This window comes from Oncorhynchus mykiss, chromosome 12 (genome assembly GCF_013265735.2).
Source record: "Oncorhynchus mykiss isolate Arlee chromosome 12, USDA_OmykA_1.1, whole genome shotgun sequence".
NCBI classification, from domain to species: Eukaryota; Metazoa; Chordata; class Actinopteri; order Salmoniformes; family Salmonidae; genus Oncorhynchus; species Oncorhynchus mykiss.
The window spans coordinates 66,312,597-66,337,580 of NC_048576.1; the positions used below are offsets into that span (position 1 = coordinate 66,312,597).

General features: G+C 45.9%; 1 protein-coding gene across 1 annotated transcript in view; it reads left to right on the plus strand.

Moving 5' to 3' along the window:
- Positions 1-24,984, plus strand: part of rarab (retinoic acid receptor, alpha b) — a 183,071-nt gene that overhangs the window by 9,809 nt on the left and 148,278 nt on the right. The window contains exon 2 of the mRNA XM_036938108.1: positions 24,569-24,770. The gene's annotated coding sequence lies outside the window, so the exon portion shown is untranslated. The remainder of the gene's footprint in view (positions 1-24,568; positions 24,771-24,984) is intronic.

Below are 24,984 nucleotides of genomic sequence, written 5' to 3' on the forward strand. Positions count from 1 at the left end.
AAACAGGATGTGAACCACATGAAATATATGTGGGTGTTATGAACTAATGCCCGTGGTCGAGGCCCACTAAACACAGGGCACACTTTGTGCCATAGCATTGGCGTGACTGTCGGTGACGAGCTGGACTCACTGAAGCGTAGGTATCTTCCTGTTTCAAATAACTTTACATCTCTCTGTGTCTAGGGTTTAACAAACCTAGATTTGAAGAATGGACTTTACAAAAGAACCCAACCCTACACTGTAGGTCTGTTTACACATCATACAACTGGTGGGTATAATCCTGAATGCTGATTGGTTGAAACTGCATTCCAGCCGGTGTCTATTCGACAAGTTACCACCGGCTAAATCTACGACGTTGAAATGCCTATTTACTCTGTTCCATCTGACTGCGCAATCCACTGTCTCATCAGCCCAGTCAGGGGAAGTTATCAACTTGACCTCCACTATAAAAAGCATCTAGACATTATCTCACTTATCTTTTAGACTGAAATTTAGTTTTCAACAGCAGAGATTTGTATAAACCTTGCTGTCGGTCTCTATGACCTTTGCAACATTGTTTCAATATTCAAATTCAATTTCCAACTGTCCCATTGAAATGAACGGGTTGGGAGTCGGGACGAGAGAGATGCAGGCAGCGTTTCTCAGCCAGTCAAATCATGAATCAGCTGGCATAATTTTTATGGATATATACGAAGAAATGTAAATTGAAAAAAGGTACATGAAATTAAGTGCAGTTAGTTTGCAGCCTTTCCAGCTTCAGTTTGAAGTGATTGTGTTAGCGGTGTTGCTGGCTAGCTCCTCTGAACAACAGTGTCCTGACGAGACAGCACATTTTCAAAGCCAGGCCAAATCGCGCCTCATTATCTCATTGTTATGGATGTAGCCAAATAATTGTCACTAGAAAACAGCTTAAACAAATGCAGCTACTGTTTTTATTCTGGCTGCACTGTTTGACGGGACTGTAAATTAGCCGTAGTTGGCTAGCTAGCAAGCAAGGGAAAAGAACATTGCCAGCCTGTATGGCAATGGAACATTTAGAACGAACGACATGGTCGCATCCATAGATACGCAACTCGGTTGTTCAGTCTTTTTGTTCTGTATCTGGCAGCCGAACCAATAGAACGAACGATCAGCAGGCTTGGGTAGCAACCCTAGATTTGTTTCGGGACTATATCCTGTGGAAGGATGAAATGGTATGAATAAATTCATAAAAAAACAAACATTTTTGATTAACCTTTCTGATCTCCCCATCCCGGATCCGGGATCGTGAATACAGACTCAAGCTCATTACCATAACGCAACGTTAACTATTCATGAAAATCGCAAATGAAATGAAATAAATATGCTAGCTCTCAAGCTTAGCCTTTTGTTAACAACACTGTCATCTCAGATTTTCAAAATATGCTTCTCAACCATTGCAAAACAAGCATTTGTGTAACAGTATTGATGGCTAACGTAGCATTTAGCATTAGCATTCAGCTGGCAACATTTACACAAAAAAACAGAAAAGCATTCAAATAAAATCATTTACCTTTGAAGAACTTCAGATGTTTTCAATGAGGAGACTCTCAGATAGCAAATGTTCAGTTTTTCCTGAAAGATTATTTGTTTAGGACAAATCGCTCCGTTTTCTGCGTCACGTTTAGCTATGAAAAAAACCCTGTATCCAGGATTGTGTAAATCTATCAGCAAGCTCATTAGCATAACACAACGTTAACTATTTATGAAAATCGCAAATGAAATGAAATAAATATGCCATCTCTCAAGCTTAGCCTTTTGTAAACAACACTGTCATCTCAGATTTTCAAAATATGCTTCTCAACCATAGGAAAACAATAATTTGTGTAAAAGTAGCTAGCTAGTGTTAGCATTTAGCGTTAGCATTTAGCGTTAGCATTTAGCGTTAGCATTAGCGTTAGCATCCAGCACGCAACATTAACAAAAACATAAAAGCCTTCAAATAAAATCATTTACCTTTGAAGAACTTCTGATGTTTTCAATGAGGATACTCTCAGTTAGATAGCAGATGCTCAGTTTTTCCAAAAAGATTCCTTGTGTATTAGAAATAGCTCCGTTTTATACATCACATTTGGCTACCAAAAGAAATCCGAAAATTCAGTCCTCAAAACGCGAACTTTTTTCCAAATTAACTCCATAATATCGACTGAAAACATGTTAAACGTTGTTTAGAATCAATCATCAAGGTGTTTTTCACATATCTCTTCATTGATACATCGTTCTTGGACACATGCTTTCTCCCCTGAATCAAATGGTAAAGTAGAAGCAGCTGGCAATTGCGCACCGAATTCGACGCAGGACACCAGGCGGACACTTGGAAAATGTAGTCTCTTATGGTCAATCTTCCAATGATATGCCTACAAATACGTCACAATGCTGCTAAGACCTTGGGCGAACGACAGAAAGTGTAGGCTCATTCCTTGCGCAATCACAGCCATATAAGGAGACAATGGAAAACAGAGCTTCAGAAATTCTGCTAATTCCTGGTTGATGCATCATCTTGGTTTCGCCTGTAGAATGAGTTCTGGGGCACTTACAGACAAAATCTTTGCAGATTCTGAAACTTCAGAGTGTTTTCTTTCCAAAACTGTCAAGAATATGCATAGTCGAGCATCTTTTCGTGACAAAATATCGCGCTTAAAACGGGAACGTTTTTTATCCAAAAATGAAATAGCGCCCCTAGAGCTCTAACAGGTTAAAATATGTTAATCGTTATTTGAATATGTTGGTAACCCATTGTAGAAAAGTGATAATGTCCTCACAGCCGGTGTTTGGAGGATATGTTGTCACGGTTTGGCGGTGTTGTGCTGAAAATCTCACCCCTGTTAGAATTCTCCCCTCCCTTTGCATTCTTCATTGCTGGGTCTTGCTTGCTAGTTGACATTTCTGCTCTTCACTCCGTTGTCAGTTTAGCCTACATTTCACTGATCTTAGTAGCAGAAAGCATTTTTGTCTGCAGTTTTCAGTTTGGCTATTTGTTTCAAGTGTATGTGGCAGTTCTAGCTTGTATGGTTCCCTGGGCGAACCCCCCCTTCAGCCTCTGGCGCCCCGTGCCGCCCCCGGCAAGATGCCGCCCTGGGTGGCTGCCCATGTCGCCCGTACCTGAATCAGCTACTGATTTTGTATTAGTCTATAAATACATCTCTTTGTCAAAATTCGTCATCTCTCCCATGTCTTATTCGACTAGTATATTTGAAAGTGTAAGGATAATAATTCAGCCAAAGTTGTTCTGAAATGTTTATTGCTTGCCAACATTTTACTCCTCTGTTTAATATAAATTAATGATTCATTTCGGTTGCCTATCCTGACGAAGTTTGTTCTATAGAAAGTATGTGTGATGTGTGTCACAGAAAGTATTTGACTCTAGCCACAAAATGAAGGACATTAGAAAGGGAGAGAACTGTGGCAGGGGGGAGATTTTCAGCACAACACCAGTCATCGACATAGTCTCGGGCCTAACAACACCCGTGACAATATATCCTCCAAACACCTGCTTATCGGCTATTATCATTCAATTGAAGTGAGAATTATCAAACATCCATTGGAGATTCTATGTGAGACAATAAGTATCCATACCCCTAGACAATTAGTTGTGTGAATTCAAAATGGATTAAAAAGTATAAAAAAATCTCACCCATCTACACACAATATCCTATAATGAAAGTGAAAACTTGTTTTTAGACCTTTTTTCTCATTTATTTCTGTATTTCATTTTCAATATCTCATTTACATAAGTATTCACACCCCTGTGTCAATACATTTGTAGAAGCACCTTTGGCAGTGATTACAGCTGTGTCTTTCAGGGTAGGTCTAAGAGCTTTTCACACCTGGATTGTGCAACATCTGCCAATTTATTCTTCAAGCTCTGTCAAATTGGTTGATGATTATGGCTAGACAACCATTTTCATGTCTTGCCATAGATTTTCAAGCAGATCTAAGTCGAAACTGTAACTCGGCAACTCAGGAACATTCACTTTCTTATGGTAAGCAACTCCAGTGTAGATTTGGCCTTGTGTTTTAGGTCGTTGTCCTGCTGAAAGGTCCATTCATCTCCCAGTGTCTGTTGGAAAGCAGACTGAACCAGGATTTCCTCCAGGATTTTGCCTGTTTTTAACTCCATTCTGTTTCTTTTCTATCCTGAAAAACTCCCCAGTCCTTAACGATTACAAGCATACCTATAACATGATGCAGCCACCACTATGCTTGAACATTTGAAGAGTGGTACTCAGTAATGTGTAATTCTTATTGACCCAAGACATTACAGCTTTTCATTTTGAATTAATTTGTAAATATTTCTAAAAACATAATTCCACAATCACGCAAATTGAGGCTTTTATCACAATTTGTACAATGTCAAGGGGTGTCAGTACTTTCTAAAGGCACTGAGGTTCAAGCGACACTTTGGAGTACTCAATAGTGCTCAATACCGGCGGAGGTATTTATAATTGAAGCCGTGCAGGCCTGGCCTGCGTTTTAAAATGGCCAAGTAAATTGCATGTGAAATGGAGAATCGTGTCAATTCTACAGATTCCATTACTATCGACTAATGTCGTAATGTGTGCTCACATACATGCATACTAACGGGCAGGTGGAGTGGCGCGGGACAGATGGGCTGCAGTAAATTAAACAAGCCTTCTCCTCCTCTCGCTCTCGACGTCCTCCTCCCCGTGACGGAGCGGGAGCGCTGGGCGAGTTCTCGTCATTATTTAACGACCTCTGTTAATGGCGCCTTTGTGCCTGCTGGCGGGCTTGTAATGGGTGTGTGTGTGTGTGTGTGTGCGCAGTAGGTGTTTGGTGTTAATGCATGTGTCCTTGGTGCTAGTGTGTTTGTACGCCATTGTACACAGTCAGTGGGGCTCGACGGAGACCGGAGAGAGTGTGTGGGGTAAGTCTTACCTCTACATGAGTCACATGTTCACACTAATGATGTTGAGGTTGATCTGGGAAACCTGGAGCTTGTTATGGACATTCAAAAGAAAAAGCCTGCTCTAATTTAGTGTTTATCACAATTGGTCCATGGTGTACCGCCGCCGTATGTCCTGAGTTCCCCTTTTATGTCATCATTAATCTATGCGATCCCAATGCTGGATGAAGACACAGGGCCGTCCCAGATTAAAGCAGCGACTCATGACATTGTCTCTTTCCTGGAACGAGCTAACCCCCGCCCTTCCCTGTCCCCTGCAGGGGAGTGAGTCGTCCTGTACTTACATCTACCCTGTGCCAGCTGCCTCCTGTCTTGATTCCCATTCTCTCTGTACTTAAAATGAAAATGCACCCTGTGTCAGCTCACAGGTGATCCTTTCCTCACTTGACTCCCCGTTTCTCTTTGCTCACGACACGCCGGGCAGCTCCAAGTCCCATGTTCACAGTCAGATCCCTGAACTCTAAAGCCTCAGTTTTTTCTCCCCTAATCAGTGTGATTCTCAAGCTCACCGGATTGATTTCGACCTGCAGACCTGTGCCCGGCACTGTGCCAACTCAGACAGAGATGGAAAAGGAGGGGGAGATTAACAAATGTATGAGATAAAGGAGAGATTGAAAGTAACACAAATTAAGAAAGACATTGAGAGACAGAGAGGAGAGTTGTAGGGCCATTGTCTATCCCAAAACATTGAAAGCTTGATGTCTAAGTAGAGACATTTCTCTCTCTCTCTCTCTCCTTTTTCCTCTCTCTCTCTCGCTCTCTCCTTTTTCCTCTCTCTCCTTTTCTCTCTCTCTCTCTCTCTCTCTCTCTCTCTCTCTCTCTCTCTCTCTCTCTCTCTCATATATTTTTCCTTTCTCCCTCTCTCTCTCTCATATATTTTTCCTTTCTCCCTCCAATGATTTAGTGGTGTTAAGTCCTGCTGTATCAGAGATCCATCCCCCCTGGGCACTTTTCAATGCCTGCTGGAACACAGACAGCTGTGAGAAACCCACTACCATAATCCTATTCAGGAGAGGGTGAGAGAACAAGCGTTTCTTTTTCTTATCTCAAATGATTTCTGATTTAAGATCTGAAGTATTGAGTTGTGTAGTTCAAGGGTGTAGTGTGTGAATGTGTAACTTTACTGTAGATCTTTACTGTTTTGATTGAGTTTGTGTTGTGGGTGATTGAGAGGGTACAGACTTGTGTGTGTGTGATTACTTACCTTTTGAATTCGGTTCTTTGTTTAACAATGTCCTCAAAGGTGTGTATATACAGTGTGACGAGTACATGCAATGTGAGTGTTTGCCAATGGAGGGTAGCCATCATTACGAGTAGGATATGTACAAAGGTTTACTCTGTGTGTGTGTGTGTGTGTACGCTGCATAGGCTACACATCTGTGTGTGTGTGTGTGTGTGTGTGTCTGTAGGTGCACTGCAGCCAGGAACATACGGAGACCACTTTTTAAAGGGAATAATCTTCAGGATGTCTTCTCAATGGGCCTCCTCCTCCTTCTCCTCCTCATCTCTGCCCGTGTCTCTGAACAGGGACAGGGTTGTTGCGGAACAGTTCAAAGGCTTCTCCACTTTCTCAACCTGGTGGTGAAAGCCTGGTTACTGCGCGTACATTTCCCACACCCTGTAGCGACCCCGGTGGCCTCAAACCTTCAACGTGATTTACCTTTTGGAATTGTGGCGTACAGCGTTTCTAACTTCTTCTAACGCACAAGGGGACGGATTGTTTCCTTTCCTCTTGCACCAAGTGGAGGACCCCACAACGCAAGGCACATTTTCTTCCCTTTATTTTTGACTTGTCGTTTGAAAGAGAAGATGTGCTTTATAGGTGGAAAATTCCTTTCTTTCTTTTTGAAGGTCTTTGTCATTACTGGAACAGTTGTCCATTTTAGACTCACCGCGGCAGGTTCTGACGAGCTAAACGAGCTAAACGTCTCCTTAGTTTAGCTCGGAAAGCCACGGCTACACCAGACACAATGCCCGGGGAATTGATGGCAAGACGGTCAAACGACACGGTTAAGAGGTTCTTAAAGCCATCAACACTTTTCCATTTCAAATCCTGCATAATAAGGAGAAGTTTAAATTTTGACTTACGACCCTTCACTCTAACCCTGTGTTCCTATCCTCCTAACGAGATGCGATTACTGCTGTCAATCAACCAATTGGTAGTAGTCGTCCTTTGCTGAGTCACACACAGCGATCGACCTCCCTCCCCCCTTTAAACACCCACCTTCAGACACGTCGCAGCGAGAGGAGAGTTTTAACCACCCTCGTAACGCGCTGCTTTATTGTTGTGATTGACAGGTGTTTAAACGGCTTGATGTGATCCAGACCTGAGTACTTAAAGTGAGCGTTGCCTGCGGACACAGTTTTTCCACACAGGGCTCATCCCTCACTCATTAGCGCCTGGCATACAGCACTACTGTGTGTGTTAGCATCTGGCAGCAGAGCTCTTCAACCTAGTTCTTATGTTGTTGGGCGCGTGCTTCTGATTGTTAGCGCTTGAAGTTGCAGCTTTCTGTGGTGAAGTTGAAGCTGCACACCGTGGGTGTGCATTGGTGCTTATTCACATGGGAAATGTATACTGTAGAAGGGCAATTCCACGGGTAAGCGGAATTACACTTTGACTCTGTTTGCCATTCATTTTAAAGTGGAAAAACGTACTAAAAGTCGACCAAACCATACAAATCTATGCACAAGAACGACTTTGAACAATATCAACGGAAAGATGTCCAAAAACAAATTTGGTGGAAGAACTGTGCAGATGCAAACGTTGGTGTACTCTGTGCTGTACTCACTGTACTGTACTCAGTACTTTAATGTACTGTACTCTACTGTTCTCTACTAACCGTGCTATCCAAACTTGTGAAACAGACGCCTGTGATAGGTTCAGATTCGCTCCAGTCTGGTCCGTTTGTGGAAGTGAACATAAAGGCCAAGGTGGACTGACCCAAATTTCAACTACTTTTCAACATTTGTGGACGTCCGGTGTCAGTCGGTGGTCAGTGGGTGAGGATGCTGGTTACAGTGAATAGAAGGAGAGGGGGCTCATGGGTAGGTATCAGTAAGAGCCTGGGAGAGGGGAGGCTCATAATAATGTCCGGAACGGCGCAAATGGAATGGCGTCAAACAACAGGAAACCATGTGTTTGATGTATTTGATACCATTCCACGCACTCCGCTCCAGTCATTAACACGAGCCCGTTCACCCCAATTAAGGTGCCACCAACTCCCAACTCCCTCACTCTTGGTTTGACCGTCAGACAGAAAGACAAAAGAAAACAGTTATGAGCCTGAACATAACTGAACAGTTATGAGCCTGAACAGAATTGAACAGTTATGAGCCTGAACAGAACTGAACAGTTTTGAGCCTGAACAGAACTGAACAGTTTTGAGCCTGAACAGAACTGAACAGTTTTGAGCCTGAACAGAACTGAACAGTTTTGAGCCTGAACAGAACTGAACAGTTATGAGCCTGAACAGAACTGAACAGTTATGAGCCTGAACAGAACTGAACAGTTATGAGCCTGAACAGTTATGAGTCTGAACAGAACAGTATGCCAGTGGAAGTGAGGACAGCATAAGGTGTTCTGGTTTGTGACAAATTCATTTTTATCCAATTCAGTTGCAGTACTTCCATTACTGATCATTTTTTAAAGTATTTATTTTTTTGTTCTTCGTAAAGCTGTTACCAAATTTGAAGTTTTAATCATAATTCATAAACAAAATGTATATCAGTCAAACCACTACAACTAATTGGTAGGTGTACCATTACTTGTTATGTCTGTGAACGTTCAGTGTCCTTCCTCCCTCATGAGGCAGAGAAATGTGAAAATATCTTAAAGATGTGGGATTTTGGTTCCGGAATTACAAGGCAATATTTCTGTAACTTACAGAAGGCAAACAATTTCTCATTATTGTGTTTTGATGTATTTCTGATATTTTTTTCTGGTAGATGATTTCTAAGACCCCTTTTCCATCTGTTTATCCAGAAACCAAAGCCTCTACATATGTCAAATGTTTAAGAAGAAAAATGTATCTATGCCTTCATTTCCCAAACCAAATAGACTCTTAGCTTTCATTTGACACCCAATGTGATATTCTCCCATGAACAACACATGTTGGTGCTCATGGGTCTTTTTACATGGAAGTGCCCAGAACTGTTAGTGCCCAGTGTACTTGTACACTCAAAAGTACATGAGAAATAAGGTTAGCTATTTAATTTTCTAGGTGTGTGTGTGTGTATGAAGTCTAATTTATGTCTGTCAGTCACATCCCTTTCTTGTGACTCCACAAAACTCCAAACCAGCACTGTTTGGCATACACCAAATGGAACCTTTTACCCAGTCACCTTTGACCCCTCAGCAGTGGTTGCTGACCCTTTTGTTTCCATATCTCTGTCGTCCCACAGTCTCTGTCTGTGCCTTTTCACTCTCTTAGTAGAAACACCTACTCTGTAGACTAGTAGAGGATGCCTCAGCCCCAAGACCAAGTTACTTTATACTTCTTAGTCATTCTTAAAAAAAAAAAAATATGAATCTGTTTTCTGATGATGACAGCTTTGCACATTCTTGGCATTCTTTCAACCAGCTTCATCTGGAATACTTTTCCCACAGCCTTGAATGAGTTCCCACATATGCTGAGCACTTGTTGGCTGCTTTTACTTTACTCTGTGGTCCAACTCATCCCAAACCATCTCAATTGGGTTGAGGTCGGGTGTTTGTGGAGGCCAGGTCATCTGATGCAACACTCCATCACTCTCATTTTTGGTCAAATAGCACTTACACCGCCTGGAGGTGTGTTGGGTCATTGTCCTGCTGAAAACAAATTGATAGTCCCACTAAGCGTAAACCAGATGGGATGGTGTATCACTCCAGAATGCTGTGGTAGCCATGCTGGTTAAGTGTGCCTTTTTAATTCAAAATAATTCACTGACAGTGTCACCAGCAAAGCACCATCACACCTCCTCCATGCTTCACGGTGGGAACTACACATGCCGAGATCATCCGTCCACCTACTCTGCGTCTCACAAAGACACAGCGGTTGGAACCAGAAATCTCATATTTGGACTCATCAGACCAAAGGACACATTTCTGTTTTTTTTCTTCTGTATTCCACCTCTACCTTGTCACAACACAACTGATTGGCTCAAACGCATTAAGAAGGAAATAAATTCCACGATGGACAGATTTCCACAGGTCTAATGTCGATTACTCGTGTTTCTTGGCCCAAGAAAGCCTCTTCTTCTTATAAGTGTCCTTTAGTAGGGGTTTCTTTGTAATAATTCGACCATGAAGGCCTGATTCACACGGTCTCCTCTGAACAGGTGATGTTGAGATGTGTCTGTTACTTGAACTCTGTAAAGCATTTATTTGGGCTGCAATTTCTGAGGCTGGTAACGCTAATGAACTTATCCTCTACAGCAGAGGTAACTCTGGGTCTTCCTTTTCTGTGGCGGTCCTCATGAGAGCCAGTTTCATCATAGCGTATGATGGTTTTTGCGACTGCACTTCCAAAGTTCTCAAAATGTTCCGTATTGACTGACCTTCATGTCTTAAAGCAATGATGTACTGTCGTTTCTCTTTGCTTATTTGAGCTGTTCTTGCCGTAATATGGACTTGGTCTTTTACCAAATAGGGCTATCTTCCGTATACCATCCCTACCTTGTCACAACACAACTGATTGGCTGAAACACATTACAAGGCACACCTGTTAATTGAAATGCATTCCAGGTGACTACCTCATGAAGCTGGTCGAGAGAATGCCAAGAGTGTGCAAAGCTGTCATCAAGGCAAAGGGTGGCTACTTTGAAGAATCTCAAAAATAAAATATATTTTGATTTGTTTAACCCTATTTCTTTGCTTACTACAATATTCCATATGTTCTACTTCACAGTTTTGATGTCTTCACTGTAGAAAATAGTTGTCAAAAATAAAGAAAAACCCTTGAATGAGTAGGTGAGTCGGTGTGTCCAGACTATTTTATCCAAGTGACCTCTGCCCTGTTGCATCACTAGCGCAGTGTTTTGGGTTCATTCCCAGGAAGCAGGTTTTATGGGAAACTATGAGACCCAGAGGGTAATCTGCTCACTAAGCGTAGGAGGGGATAGAAAGGACATGGGGTGGTTAGAGGCCAGGGCAGTGGAATGATCTGATAAGTACTTAAAGTTCCACAACAAATAATGGCACACGCTAAAAAAAAATATTTGGTCTTTATCGGCCAAACACTTTTCGAGGCTTCAAGCTGCAATTCTTAATGGCGAAACGGCCACGTCCATTTGCGATATTACATCAAAAAGTTATGGAAAACAGCACATTGTTTTCTTCTCCTCTGACATTGTGTTAGAGCACAATAGTTATCGGCATTTGATTTTTGTTTCCCCCCCCCCCCGTGCTGCACGACGCTCCTCGGCTCGGCTAACAGCGGTGGTGGGGTGGCCATGACGCGGTTTCCCGCGACTGCCAATCTCTACTTTTTAAAGGGATCACAATTCCAAGTATTCAACCCCCTCTTCATAGGCTTTTAAACTCCTTGTTTAGAGCTGTTCCTCGACCAGCTTTGTGTCTTGAAACTCGTACAGTCCAGCCTAGAACTAAGAAAGGGGATTCTAGAACTTCCATAAGCTTTGGGTTAAAGTTGGACTTCCCAAGGCCTGCATGGGAATAGATTTGCCAAGTCATTGTCGTCATCATCATCGCCTAGCAACGGAGTAGAGAGAGGAATGCCCTTGGTGGGCGTGTTCTCCAACAGGTGGCAGAGGGGCGGGGGGGGTGAATGTGTCCCGTGATTTATGATTCCCCTCAACAACTAAAGATGAAGGGTACAATAGTTCTCCCCCTTCTTCTCTCATCTCCTCCCAAGCCTCACCAGCCCCGGGGGAACAGAGTCATTTGGGACATTATCATGACAATGGGGAGGACAGGGGGAGTTTAGAGGGAGCTTGACAAACTATCCACCATGATGGCACCAAACATTTCTTAATAATATCAGTGTATTTTGCATTCTAACTAAAAATGTATTTGTTTTGGAACTTTTGGTGTCGACGTAGTCTTTGCATGTTGTGCATGGAGCAGTGTCATGATGCATACTCAAGCAGAGTTATTTTATCACTGTTTATGAGTGTACATGTTTATCTGTGTGTGTGTGTGTCAGATGCTATTGAGGAATCTTTGCTGGCTCTTGTAGCGTCCTGTTTGTCTTGGCTGCAGCCCTCTGCTGCCGTTTCTGTCCTCAGTCACTGTTACCATTCCAACTGGAGTAGCCTCCTGTCCACCCATCAACAATGTGTGCGTGCGATTCTGACTGCTGCCATTAAGGGAAGCGTCTGCCATTTGAGCACTGTAGCTTCCTCTGGTAAGAGGGAGTAACTAAGGACTCCTGAAGTTGTGTGTGTGTGTGTGTGTGTGTGTGTGTGTGTGTTTGTAATGTGCGTGTCACAGAGCTAGAGGGCTGAGGTCCCCGTTCAAGTCAGTGTGCATATTTCTGATGTGTTAATGATGCATGTCTGAGTCTATGGTTGTATGCATGTCTGAGTGTATGGTTTGTGTGTTAGTATGCATGCTTGACTTGTGTTACAGACTGTGGTGTATGTGTGTGTCAGTCTGAGTGTGTCTGCCTTTGTATTCGTGTCTGACTGCGTGTGCTCATGTACACTCGACTCGTGACTCGAACCCACGGGGGACGCCTGATTTTCAGACGCAGTCCGGGGCCTGTATTCGCGCCTGACTACATCGCCCACAGTACTCCGCCTCATTACCCGTACGGCCAGGCAGAGACGAATACAGCCACATAGCCAACGTGGGCTCCTTCCTTCCCTCTCGAGTCCTCAGTTGACTCACTTGACTCACCTTTTCTCTCTGCTCGCGATGCTCTTTCAATAAAGACACGTTCCTCGTGTCCTGTCACATCTCTACTGTGTGGACTCGTGTGACACCCACATATTAAGGAACATCACTGAAGGGAGATGGGGGGGGGGGGGGGGGGGGTTCTCTTCTCATCTCCTCATCTCCTCCCTCTCTCCTTGCGTTTCTCTCTTGTCGAGTCTCACTCCCCCGAAATCTCCCCACTTTCCCTCTCCTTGCCGCTCCGCCGTCTTACCCACTGGGGTCCACTGGGGTCTCCTTCTCACGTGAGCCCAGCCAAGCGAAAGCTATCTATTCTGACCGTCTACCTAACTACAGTCCACTGTGCTGTACCTGTGGAAGAAGTTGGTATACACGATGAGTGTGAGGGTCGGCCCGGGGTATTTTCTTTGCGCATCCCAAGTCGATAGGAAGGGAAATGTAGCAGCGGAGGTACTTAAAGGACCGGCGACGCAGGACATCCTCGGAGGCAGAGTTGCCGGAGTGGTGACAGGAAGTCCCATCAGCTGCAGTGGCCTCTGGGAGTGTTCTGTTCTTAGGGACAATATCTTAGGAACTCCGCTCGGCCCGGGCCATCCCCTCCTCTCTTTGTTTGAACAGGGACTTCCCCAATCGGACACTGAGGAAAGGAGAGGCTTCCCTCCCTCCGCAGGACCATCCGAGCTCTAGCATATATGATAGTCTCATTCAGTGCCACGTTTTGTCATATCTTTCATTAATTAGCCACTGTGTCTCACAGTATAAGACTGTTGTAAATGGAAGTTATCATAACGTGTTACCTCCTCTGAGCATTCGCTTCTCTCTACTCGGCTGGAGTACAGCCCCGATTGGTGACTTAGGTAGCCACACACACACATTGTCACTGCTGCCCCAGAGGGGTTACACAGAACAGTGATTCCACAACAACTGGTTCTCAGGGAACAGAAGCTACTTCCTGGAGGTCAGAATGAAGGTGACCCGGCTGTGACGACTTCCTCTCTGAGCTGAGGAAGGCCTAATTACCAGACACACGCTTAGAGTTATGGACGTCATAGGGGGCAACTGAACACACACACACACACACACACACACATACACACACACACATGCATGAACAAATATTTTGGCTGCTACATTGTTTTGGCTCTCTGTTCAGCGCCTGTCAGGAAAGGTGGAGCAAAGGAGATTCTCGACAGTGGAGGATGCCATTTTATAAACACACAAATGTGTCTCTCTGTGGGGGGGGGGGGTGCTCAATATGAGAAAATCATTAACAGCATTCTTTGTGGAACTTTCTCTCTCTTTCCTCCATCTGTCTCTTTCTCTCTCCTCCATCTGTAATTCTCTCTTACCTCCGTCTCTTTCTCTCTCCTCCATCTGTAATTCTCTTACCTCCTTCTCTCTCTCTTTCTCTCTCCTCCATCTGTAATTCTCTTACCTCCATCTCTCTCTCTTTCTCTCTCCTCCATCTGTAATTCTCTTACCTCTGTCTCTCTCTTTCTCTCTCCTCCATCTGTAATTCCCTCTTACCTCCGTCTCTCTGTCTACCCTCTCTTTTTCACCCCCTCTCACATTCTCTCTCTTTCTCTCTTAAACCCCCTTTTCTCGCTCTACTGTTTTGCCCACCCTCTTCCCTCTCTTCTCCCCCTCTCTTACTTAGCTCTGTCATTTTGTGTTGACAGTCGTTCAAACAGTGGGAATACTATCTTATTGTCCAGTGTGGCCGTGGTGAGTATTGTGTCAGGTGTATCTTTCCGGCTCACCCTTCTGTATGCAACTGTCGTGTTATGTCAGGGCAGTTAGCAGATATTAGCTCGATAACAAACGTTATTCAATTTTTGCGAACCACATTCTTCAATCGCAATTCTTTTGCGCACCTAGTCTGAATCTGATCTGGTATTGGGCCTTGAAGGGTTGAGTTAAGACCCGCAGAGAACATGTCTGGAGGAACACCAAGTATTGATAGACTCCGCGACGGCTGGTGTTTTCCGTGGCTCTTTGTTATCGTTTCTGCTTGCGTGTCTGGTCTCGTGGGTGTGTATTTGAATTGCAGTTGTGTGCCTTTTTGTGTACTTGTGTGTACTAGTGTCCTTGGTTACATTTGCGATGCATTTGGATAAGTTGATGAATGGAAGATACTGTCTGTGCTTGACAGTTGATACAGTAGCAGGTATTCTGGGTCGTTGGCCTGCTAGAGAAATGATTTTCCTAATTTGACATCTAATTACGTTTTGAAATAAGGGACAGTTATCACACACACACACACACACACAGTGGTTGGGTGAACACTAGACTTTCTGGTCAGAAAGCCTTTGTCGTAATCCGTTGTGGGAGAGAGGCTCTTGGGGCTCAGAGAGCAGAAAAGCTGGGAAACTCCTAAGACACACATGCGCACACACACCAGGCAGATCACTAGAAATAGACTTCAATGTCAGACGTTTGAAAAGTTCCTGAAAACGTTGATATACGCCTTCCTCGGAGATCACAAAAAATAATAAACTATTGTCCAGCACTGGCGCGAACTCATGATGCTCGGAGGCGAGGTGGTGCTGCCCAGACCAAGTCGCGCTGCCCAGACCAAGTCGCGCTGCCCAGACCAAGTCGCGCTGCCCAGACCAAGTCGCGCTGCCCAGACCAAGTCGCGCTGCCCAGACCAAGTCGCGCTGCCCAGACCAAGTCGCGCTGCCCAGACCAAGTCGCGCTGCCCAGACCAAGTCGCGCTGCCCAGACCACTGCACCATGGTAGTTCACAATGCTCTAGCAAGCCAGGAGAATACTTGGTGGAAAAAGCGTTTTTTTTTGTTTGTTTTTTGTTGTTCTAAGCTTTCCCCAAACCATACCCCTAACCTTAACCACTCAGAATTAATACCTAAACTTAACCCTTTGAGTAGTTTCTGTTTGAGCCATGTACCCAGGTGTAATAAACCGTGTAACCATGCGGAATTAACGCCTCAAAAATAGATATTCATCCACAACAGGTCACATTTTGAAGTGAAACTATGAGAGCTTGTTGCAGGCCGCACACACCCCCACTCCACTTTCACCGAAGTGTGGAAAATCCAAGTCGGTGTCCAAGTATGAAAGGGACACAGCTTGGCTAGTTACCTTGGCGGAGAGGTTGTGATTGAATCAGTGCGACCATTAGATGAAGAAGAGTAGGAAGGGGATGCATGGTGTGTGTGGTCTGTTACAGCCTGGAGAGGACCGAGGACTCTGCTTTCGTTCAATAAACTCCCTTGCTCTCCTCTGCTTCCCTTGCCCCAGAGATTACACACAATGTTGAATTATTGACAAATCCTTCTGGAGAACACTTCACCACTGTGTGTGTGTGTGTGTGTGTGTTGTCTCTCTCTGTTAGTGGGTGTATTTTATTACGTGGGGGATATACTGTACATTGGTGAATTGGTCAGTTGTGTTTTTTGCAGTGTCTGTGTATGTTTTTCTGTCTATCATATCTGTGTCCCCCAGTACTCCTTGAAAGCAGTGTGGGTATCATGTGCCCATAAGCACAGCTTGCAGCGCGCGCTTGACATTCCTTGTCATGGTTTCAGACATGATGCAATACAGCTGCTGTAGCAACATCTGCCCATCAGTCTTGGCTTGGATGAGTCCTGCCCACCAGTCGTACTGCAGCAGTGAGAAGGGACCCATACAGGTTAGATAACGATCAGTTGGTGACGCTCCGCCCAGCGCCGAAGATCACTGACACTCGCTTAAAGCTCTCCCTCTGAATATCTGTGCCACACACACACACACACACACACACACACACAGACTTCTACCATCCTCTCCCACTTCCTTTTTTGTCTAGTTTCTGGGGTGACTTGGGGTAAGAGTGGGTGGGCCTGGATCCTGGATCTTCCCAGTCCTACGCCCTCCTCAGTCCTCGCCTGACTGACGACATATCAAAACAACAATGGGGGAGTGGTGCGGGTGTGGTTATTTTGACTGTCGTTTTTGCAGAAGTAAGAATTTTGCAGTTCCTCTTTCTTCTCAGTCTGTCCCTCTCCCCGTGCGACAGAATCTTGGTGCAGGGAAATCAAAACAAACTCCCGTCCAACCCTCCTGTCCTCCCTCCCTCCTTCAAGTCTTCCCGGCAGTCTCCGCACAGCAACACAGCTCGGCCTGTCGCCAAGTATACGGCAACTGCACCCCCCCCCCCCCCCCGGTAACTGCATTGCTATGCCGTTGGTCTTAAAGGGCCAGTGTTCCAGGAAGATTAGCTGATATTATGGCCCCAGCTAATGGGTATCCCAATACCCCCACCCATCCATTTCCCAAGACAAACTCATTGGCTCACAAACCAGACCACGCTGACTCTGAATGTCTTGCTAGATCGCTTCTAGCACAGCCTCCGTGGCCAAACAATCACAGTTGAGCTAAAATGAAGCTTTGTTTAACACCCTGTTGAAGAAAGCCGCGTTGTGATCGGCAACTCAATTAGGTTGGTCCTTGGAGCCAGACAGCTGGAACAGCTGGGTGGATGGCTGCCCTGTGTCCTGGCTAGGCCTGGCTGGTACTGAAAGTTCCAGATCTGATTGGATTTGGCTGGTCTTAGAAAGATGTCATCTGCTGCGTTTGTCAGTTGTCATTTGCCAAAGCGCATTGCCAGTCATGCTGCCTTTGCCAGTTGCATACTTGGCAAACACTCATTGCCAGTGGTGTTGAAGGAAGGCGAGGTAATTGTCACTGTAGAAATAAGCGGAAACCCAATCCTCTCTTGTGGGAACCGCCCTTTAGGAATAGTGCATGCAATGGTGCCATGGTTTAGAATAATTTCAAACCAATCAGTGTCAAGGAGCAGTGGTATGCAGAAGTTGTAGGAAATGTTTACATGGACTGGCAATTCAGAGTCGCAACAGAGTGCTAATATAGAGCAGATGTATGGGGAGGTAGTATCTAGTCGTTTTCTAATGTTGACACCAGTGTTCAGTGATATTTAGAAGAGTAGTTGTACGGAGCAATAACACTCTTGTGTCCTTGGCAATGATAGAGCACATCTGTGGGTGCCATTGGTACGTAGAACTAGTATCGAGACAGGTATACAGAGTAGTAGTCTATAAGTGGAAAACAAGCTCTTACTTAATATTACTTATAAAATACTTTTCCAACAGGCTGTGGGGTGCTTGCCTTTGATCAGGCTGCAGGTTTGGAAGCTAACATGGAACTACTGCTCACCACAACACCACTTTATTACCACTACTAAATGCATTGGCCTTTTCCTTTAAATGAGCCTGGCTTCTCCTGGGCCTCCACGACTCCTCCGCCACTTAATGATGGAGAGAGCAGGTACTGCACCGCCAGGAACCTGACACTTGATGACTCTGCATGGGCTTGAAGTGTTTCCAGGTCAACCCTGCCTAGGCGGGCCTAACTTGGCCTCTCTCCCACTTTTTTGTTTGTCTCTGGTAAGAAGCCCTGTGGTGAACAGCCTCCAGAGTGGTGCAGTGGTATAAGGTACCACTAGAGGTTCTGGGTTCGAGTCCAGGCTCTGTCGCTGCCGGCCGCCATGGGGCGGCGCACAACTAGCCCAGCTTCGTCCGGGTTAGGGGAGGGTTTGGCCGGCAGGGATGTCCTTGACCCATCGTGCACTAGCGACTCCTGTGGCAGGCCGGGTGCAGTGCACACTGACACAGTCGCCAGGTGTGCGGTGTTTCCTCCGACACATTGGTGCGGCTGGCTTCCGGGTTAAGTGGGCATTGTGTCAAGTAGCCGTGTGGCTTGGTTGGGTTGGGTTTTGGAGGACTCCCGTTTCTCGATCTTCGCCTCTCCCGAGTCAGTGTTGCAGTGATGAGACAAGACTGTAACTACCAATTGGATACCACAGAATTGGGTAGAAAAAGGGGTAAAAAAAATATATATAAATAAAGAAATAAAGAAGCCCTGTGGTGCTTGTTATGTTGTGTTGTGGTTGGGAGGAGTTGGTTGGATCACTGGTCTGGTTGTGGTTTGCGTCGCAGCCAAACTCCTAATTGAGTGCTGTGTGGAAAATAACTGGACTGGGTCTGTAGTTTGTAACCCGAATTACCCATTTGATATGATCATTTAGCAGACTTTTATCCAATGCCAGTTAATTCATAACTCACAACATTTTCAGCATGTTGGCGTTGCCAACGTACAACCATAAACGTTGTGTAGCCAGCACCGTGCTCCAATCAGCCGTGGAAATTGGTGTGTCGGTGATTTAACTTCTTCAGGTCACAACTTAGGTTTAACCCCTTTGCGTAAAGTAACTCTTACCTCTTACGGACACAATTTCCAATATTCCCAAGCTAAACTTGTGGACATTTTACAGAACATTTTGCGTCAATTTACCCGTAGATTTAACAGACCAAAACTCTGAAGACCAGCTCTTCCTTTCTGTGACTGTCATAACGTCGGTTGTGTGTAATCTCTTTCTACTCTCCTGTTAGTGGCAATAATGTGCACAGACAGTCAAATGAGCCAGAAGCTCCATTTGTTCCATTCCGTTAATGTGACTTTTTGTAATTATTCTGATAATGGCCTACATTTACTGCTATTACTCTCTCATCCATCAGCTACTCTCTAATGGGAAAGTGGATGTAATGGTCTGACGGGCCACGGTAGGGGGGGGGTTAACAAATGGCCTTGTGGGTTGCGTCAGAGTGAGCGAGCACTTGCTGTTAGGTTTCATCATGCGTGATTCTGGCACACTGTGGAGAGAGACGGAGAGTTAGTTCTTGCTTCCCGCTAGGAAGGGTCTGCCCTGAATCCACAAAGCCCTGGACACGCACGCGTTCAGAATACCATACCTGTCTACCCTCCAGCCAGAGGCCAAGATCTTCACCTCCCCTCATCTTTAACACAATAGACCTGAGAGCAGGGTTACGCGAGACGTCGACATTGGTTGTGTGAGATCATGTACATGTCCTCCCTGCCATTAGTACATAGCAATCTGGGAAGGAGAGGCGTGGAGGGAGAAGAGGAAGGGGGTTCTTCTCCATGAAGTCATCAGCGTTTAGATACATGGGTGCCAGCGGGGGATGCCATTTTTCATTGCGGTTAGTTCCATCGCTGCCCCACTTTTAGCAGTTTAGAAAATACGGTTTGCGCTAAAATGAGGAGATTAGTCATGCCTTCAGTTTGCTTCTCTAGTCTCTCTCTGGGTTCCCACACAATAATGACCGTAAGCAAGATGGCCGCCGAACGGAACCAAACTGGCTCATGTCTCTTGAGCTGTCCACGGAATTATTACGACCACCATTCTAACTGTTATTACATGTTGTTTACAATGTTTCAGGGTGTTTTTATAGGTTATTGTCTACGCCTGCCTGACATATCTTCGCGCTGGAAAAGCAACTTCCTACACACGAATTTGACACATAATGGCACTTGGCACTCCTTTTTCGAACACCAAACCCCCATCGGCACACCAATGTAAATGTCTTGTCAGTGTAAGCAGACACACCTGGCCTAACTCGGGAGTTAACCAGTCTCCAGGGAATGTTTGAGAGTAGGGGATCGATGCGCCAAGTGCATAGTGGATCAATGGGACACCATTAAAGCGATGTACCTGGCTGGATTTAGTGCTACTACCAGGGTCATCCATGGGAACTTTCTCAGGTGTGTGTGTGTGTGTGTGTGTGTGTCTGAGCTGCTTAAGGTCTACCCAATTTGACTTTCTGTGCAAAAATATTGTCTATTTTCCCAGATATACAGTAGTAGGAAAAATAAATACATTGGGTTTTATTTTCATGTTACAGTTTTGTAGTATATTTTTGAGAGGGGCTATGTATGTACATTTTGTAGAGCGGTAGTATGCATTGAATGTATATAGCAGCGTGGTAGTACGTTAGCTATAAGGGCTAGCTAGTGTATCAAGTATCTGCTGACAAATAATGTCATTGCTTTTGGGTCAAGTAGGTACTGAGGTGAAGGGGTAGTGTGTATTTGCGGAGTGATACTGCGTTAGATCACCTTCACACACCACAGATGGAGACACCGGGAGGACCGTAGTAGTCAGACGGACACTTCAGTCTGTCCACACTTGACTCCACTCAAAACGCTTTGCCTCACAACTGACACTTTTTGAAATGTCAACCGCTGTAAACGTTGACTCGTCGCGTCGGGATATCTGTCGATGTTTCTTCTCCCGGCTGACCTGTTCTCCAGTTGACCTGTTCTCCAGTTAACTTCTTTACGTGCACGTTCATGTGAGAGCGAGCGCACGCACGCACACACACACACACACACACACACCCACACACTTCCCTCTTTCCAACTGTCTCCCCTGATTTTGTCTGTTCTCTTTCTCAGCCTGCGTCTGTTGATTAATGAACGGGACAGACAAAGGCTCCAGTCAGCGCCAGATAAATACAAACACATGTTCCTCGACTGCCACCCAGCTCAGCAGAGGGGAGCAGAGCGGAGCAGAGGGAGAAAGGAAAGGAGCGATAGGGACAATGGAAGGTAGTGGCGATGGGATTCCCCCATTCCATTCCTTAGTAAAGCTCCACCCACATAGCTGTGATGGAGTAAAAAAAACAGACAGACACACAGACACACACACACACACAGACAAGCTGGTGCGCAGACACACACAAGCACACATTTGAAGCCGACACACACACGTTTGAAGCTGACACACACACACACACACACACACACACACACACACACACACACACAGAGATATACACGCACATACACTTGAAGCCGCATGTGTTTTGTGAACCACCACCACAGAAACAAGCCTCATGTTTCTTGTCACAACTCTCCAGTCTTAACCCAAGACTCAGAAGGATTTGTGTGTGTGTGTGTGTGTGTGCGTGTGTGTGTGTGTGTTGGGGGGGGGGGGAGAGACAAGCCTAAACAGAGAAAGCAGAGTTTTTTTAATTTGAAGGATTAGACTGATATAACTAGGTGTTTATAGCGCCTGGATGGGCCTTGCTTTATACTGGCTGATCACTGGTTTTGTCATTCATAGACCTTTCAACTATATGACCAGTTAATCATGGACAGGCTACTTGCAGTGTTCATTTCCTCATGACATACTGCAGATGCCTTTTTGAATGGAATGTGCCCTTACATGAAGAAGGACAAATGGTTGTCATACCCTGCTTACGTCAGTCAGATGTTCTACTTCATTTCTGGGCATCAAGTGGGATTCTTTGCAGATTTGTTCCGGACCTTTTCTCGCTTTTAAACCTCTCGGTTTGGTCGGACTGGCAAATCTACTGCAGAGAAGATTCCGTGACACTGACGCTACTCAAATACGTCAAGGAAACCACGTGTTGTAGCCACCTGTTTCCAAACGCCGCGGTGTTCCGTACCCCAAGCGTAGGAGGAGCTCCAGGATGCTCTGAACAAGCCCATAGGGGATACTGGTGGTGGTGGTGGAGGAAACGCTCTGAAGGACAGCACGGTGAAGAAAGACGGGCTTTGTTAGGCATCTGGACTTTCTCAGTAGTGATATGAAAAGCAGCCTTGTGGGAGACTAGACCTTCCTCCATCAGTCAACAGGCTGTAGGCAGGGAGACCAGAGTGAAAAACACACACACACACACACGTGCGCACATGCACATCCACACACACACAAGCTTATACTAATTTGCACAAAAAACACACACACACACACACGCACACACTAGCTAAAAAGGCAAGATTAGCGGGCATCATACACACACCTATTCAAAATGCCAATCCATGATGTGACCCCCCTATGACAAGTCCACTTCTCTGTCCTCTCCCTTTGTCTGCCCTCTAGAGTCTGTGGAGTCTTGACACTTCGACTGTGAGGAGAGCTGGGGGGGTGGAGAGGAATAAAGATACGGGGAGAAGGAGGGAGTGAGAGAATGTTGAGATGGAGGGAGCGGGTGTGTGTGTGTGTGTGTCTGGTTTTTATCACTCGATCCCCATCAATCGTGCTGTTCCCAAGGACGACGTGTCCTGAGTGCCCGGTTCTCCCTCGAGGGGCCCGCTGTACCCGTTCTACATCGCTCATCATCTTTCTATCTATACGTCCTCCTGTCCTCTGATCTCCTCCTCGTCCCCCCCCCCCAAAAGTCTGTGATGTCACGTTTAGTTACCCACTCCGTCCCTCGAGCGCCAGCCTTCCGACCCCTCCCTCCCTTCCCTCACTCCTTTCTCTCTTCCCTGTTTCAAGGCATCTCTCTCTCCCTCCCCTGCCACCCGCTCTCGGGGGTTGCCCTGATCTTTTTAAGTCTGGTGTCGGGAGCGATCCCTGTCGCTGCGGGCGCAACCCTGGACTTTCCACTATGTCTGCTTGTCTGTCTCTACGGTGATGTGCTAGTTACACGGAGTAGAGCCGCCTGCTTCACCTTCACCCTTGTCCTATTTTCCCTTGATGCCGTACAGAGAATGACAGCCTTTGTCAGTGGTTGTCTCACGTTGACACTGTGTGGACGCAGAGACACACTCTTTCTGCGTCCCCACGCAAGCCGAGCTCTCCCACTCAGATTTTCTGACTTTAAAAGACTTTAAAAAAAACGGCAGCCTATGCAACATTTAGCCAATTAAAAACATCACTGTAGCAATGAGGTTTCTGAAGTAAGCTATAGCCCCAATACATTATTGGGGCAAATTGATGATAGAAGATTACACACACACACACACACACACACACACACAGTGTTTCTCTGTTCAGAACCGATAATTACATCTGAAGCCAAGTTATCTCTCTTGAATTGCCCTGCCAATGCATTGTTGTTCGGACTCAGATAGCATAATTACCACCACTCAAATTAAGTTGGGAGATTTCTCACTCAACCAAAAACATATACATTTGTCTTCTTCCCCTAGTCCCCGCCTCCCCCCCTTTAATTTGGGACTACCCCTCCTTCACCCCCTCTCCTCCATTCTACTGTTGGACCCCCATGGAGTTCAGACCTATAAGACAGGAATGTTCCTGGGGTGAGCTCTTCCATCTTGTGTCACAGGGGGGGTTGGAGGTCTGGGAGAGCTGTTTGGATAGGCTGGGGTTACAGAGCGAGTAGGCTAGGCGGAACGGCCCACTGTCAGCCCCACCCCTCCGAGCCTGGTCACCCCTGACCCCTGGGGGTCAATGCTCATTAGGGCCTTATGCATGAATGTCAGTGAGCGGCTCGACCGGCCCTCCTGCTGCAACCATTAGTCTTCCCCAGGCCAGGCAGGGTCAACTGACCACAGGGACAACCTTCAACCCCCCCCCCCCCCCCACAACAACACACTCCACAATGGGGTTCAAGCCCTCCCTCCTACTACAGGCCTCAAAAGTTTCCAAGTGTATTTCTTTTCTTTGTTTTCACTGTCTCCCTTCATTGAATTTTCTCTTTATGCTTGGATGATATCATTAACCGCCCCCTCTCCCTCCTCTCTCTCTCTCTCTCTCTCTCTCTCTCTCTCTCTCTCTCTCTCTCTCTCTCTCTCTCGCTCTCTCTCTCTCTCTCGCTCTCTCTCGCTCTCTCTCGCTCTCTCTCTCGCTCTCTCTCTCGCTCTCTCTCTCGCTCTCTCTCTCGCTCTCTCTCTCGCTCTTCTCTCTCTCGCTCTCTCGCTCTCCTCTCTCTCGCTCTCCTCTCTCCCTTCTCTCTCTCTCTCTCTCTGTCTCTCTCTCTCTCGCTCCCTCCTCTCTCTCTCTCGCTCCCTCCTCTCTCTCTCGCTCCCTCCTCTCTCTCTCTCTCGCTCCCTCCTCTCTCTCTCTCGCTCCCTCCTCTCTCTCTCTCGCTCCCTCCTCTCGCTCTCTCTCTCGCTCCCTCCTTGCTCTCTCTCTCTCTCCATCTCTCTCCCTCCTCTCTCTCTCTCTCTCTCTCTCTCTCTCTCTCTCTCTCTCTCAGCAGATGATGCCTCCAGAGTGAGTGATGCACTCCTGACGTTCCTCATAACCGAGGTTGGCATTTGGAGCTTTAAATGTTACCCCCTGCTTTCTTCCCATGATTCACGGTTATGAGCTCATTATACCAGCCGCTCCTCATCCCATCCCACATCATATCCCCAGCCCAAAGTTACCGCATCGCTCAGGCTTCAAATGCCAACCAGGTCAGTCACGTACTGTATAACCCTCATGTCTGCATTGCCTCAAAGCTGTATAGAGGTGTGGTGAACTGATATAAGGGGGCTTGCATAATGGTTGTGCGGGCGTGTGTACATATAAACAAACCACATTTTTCCCCCAGGTATCGTCACATTCGAGAGGATGAGTGAGCATGTTGTTAGGGAGAAATTCACATCAATTCTTCGAAACGCCATTACT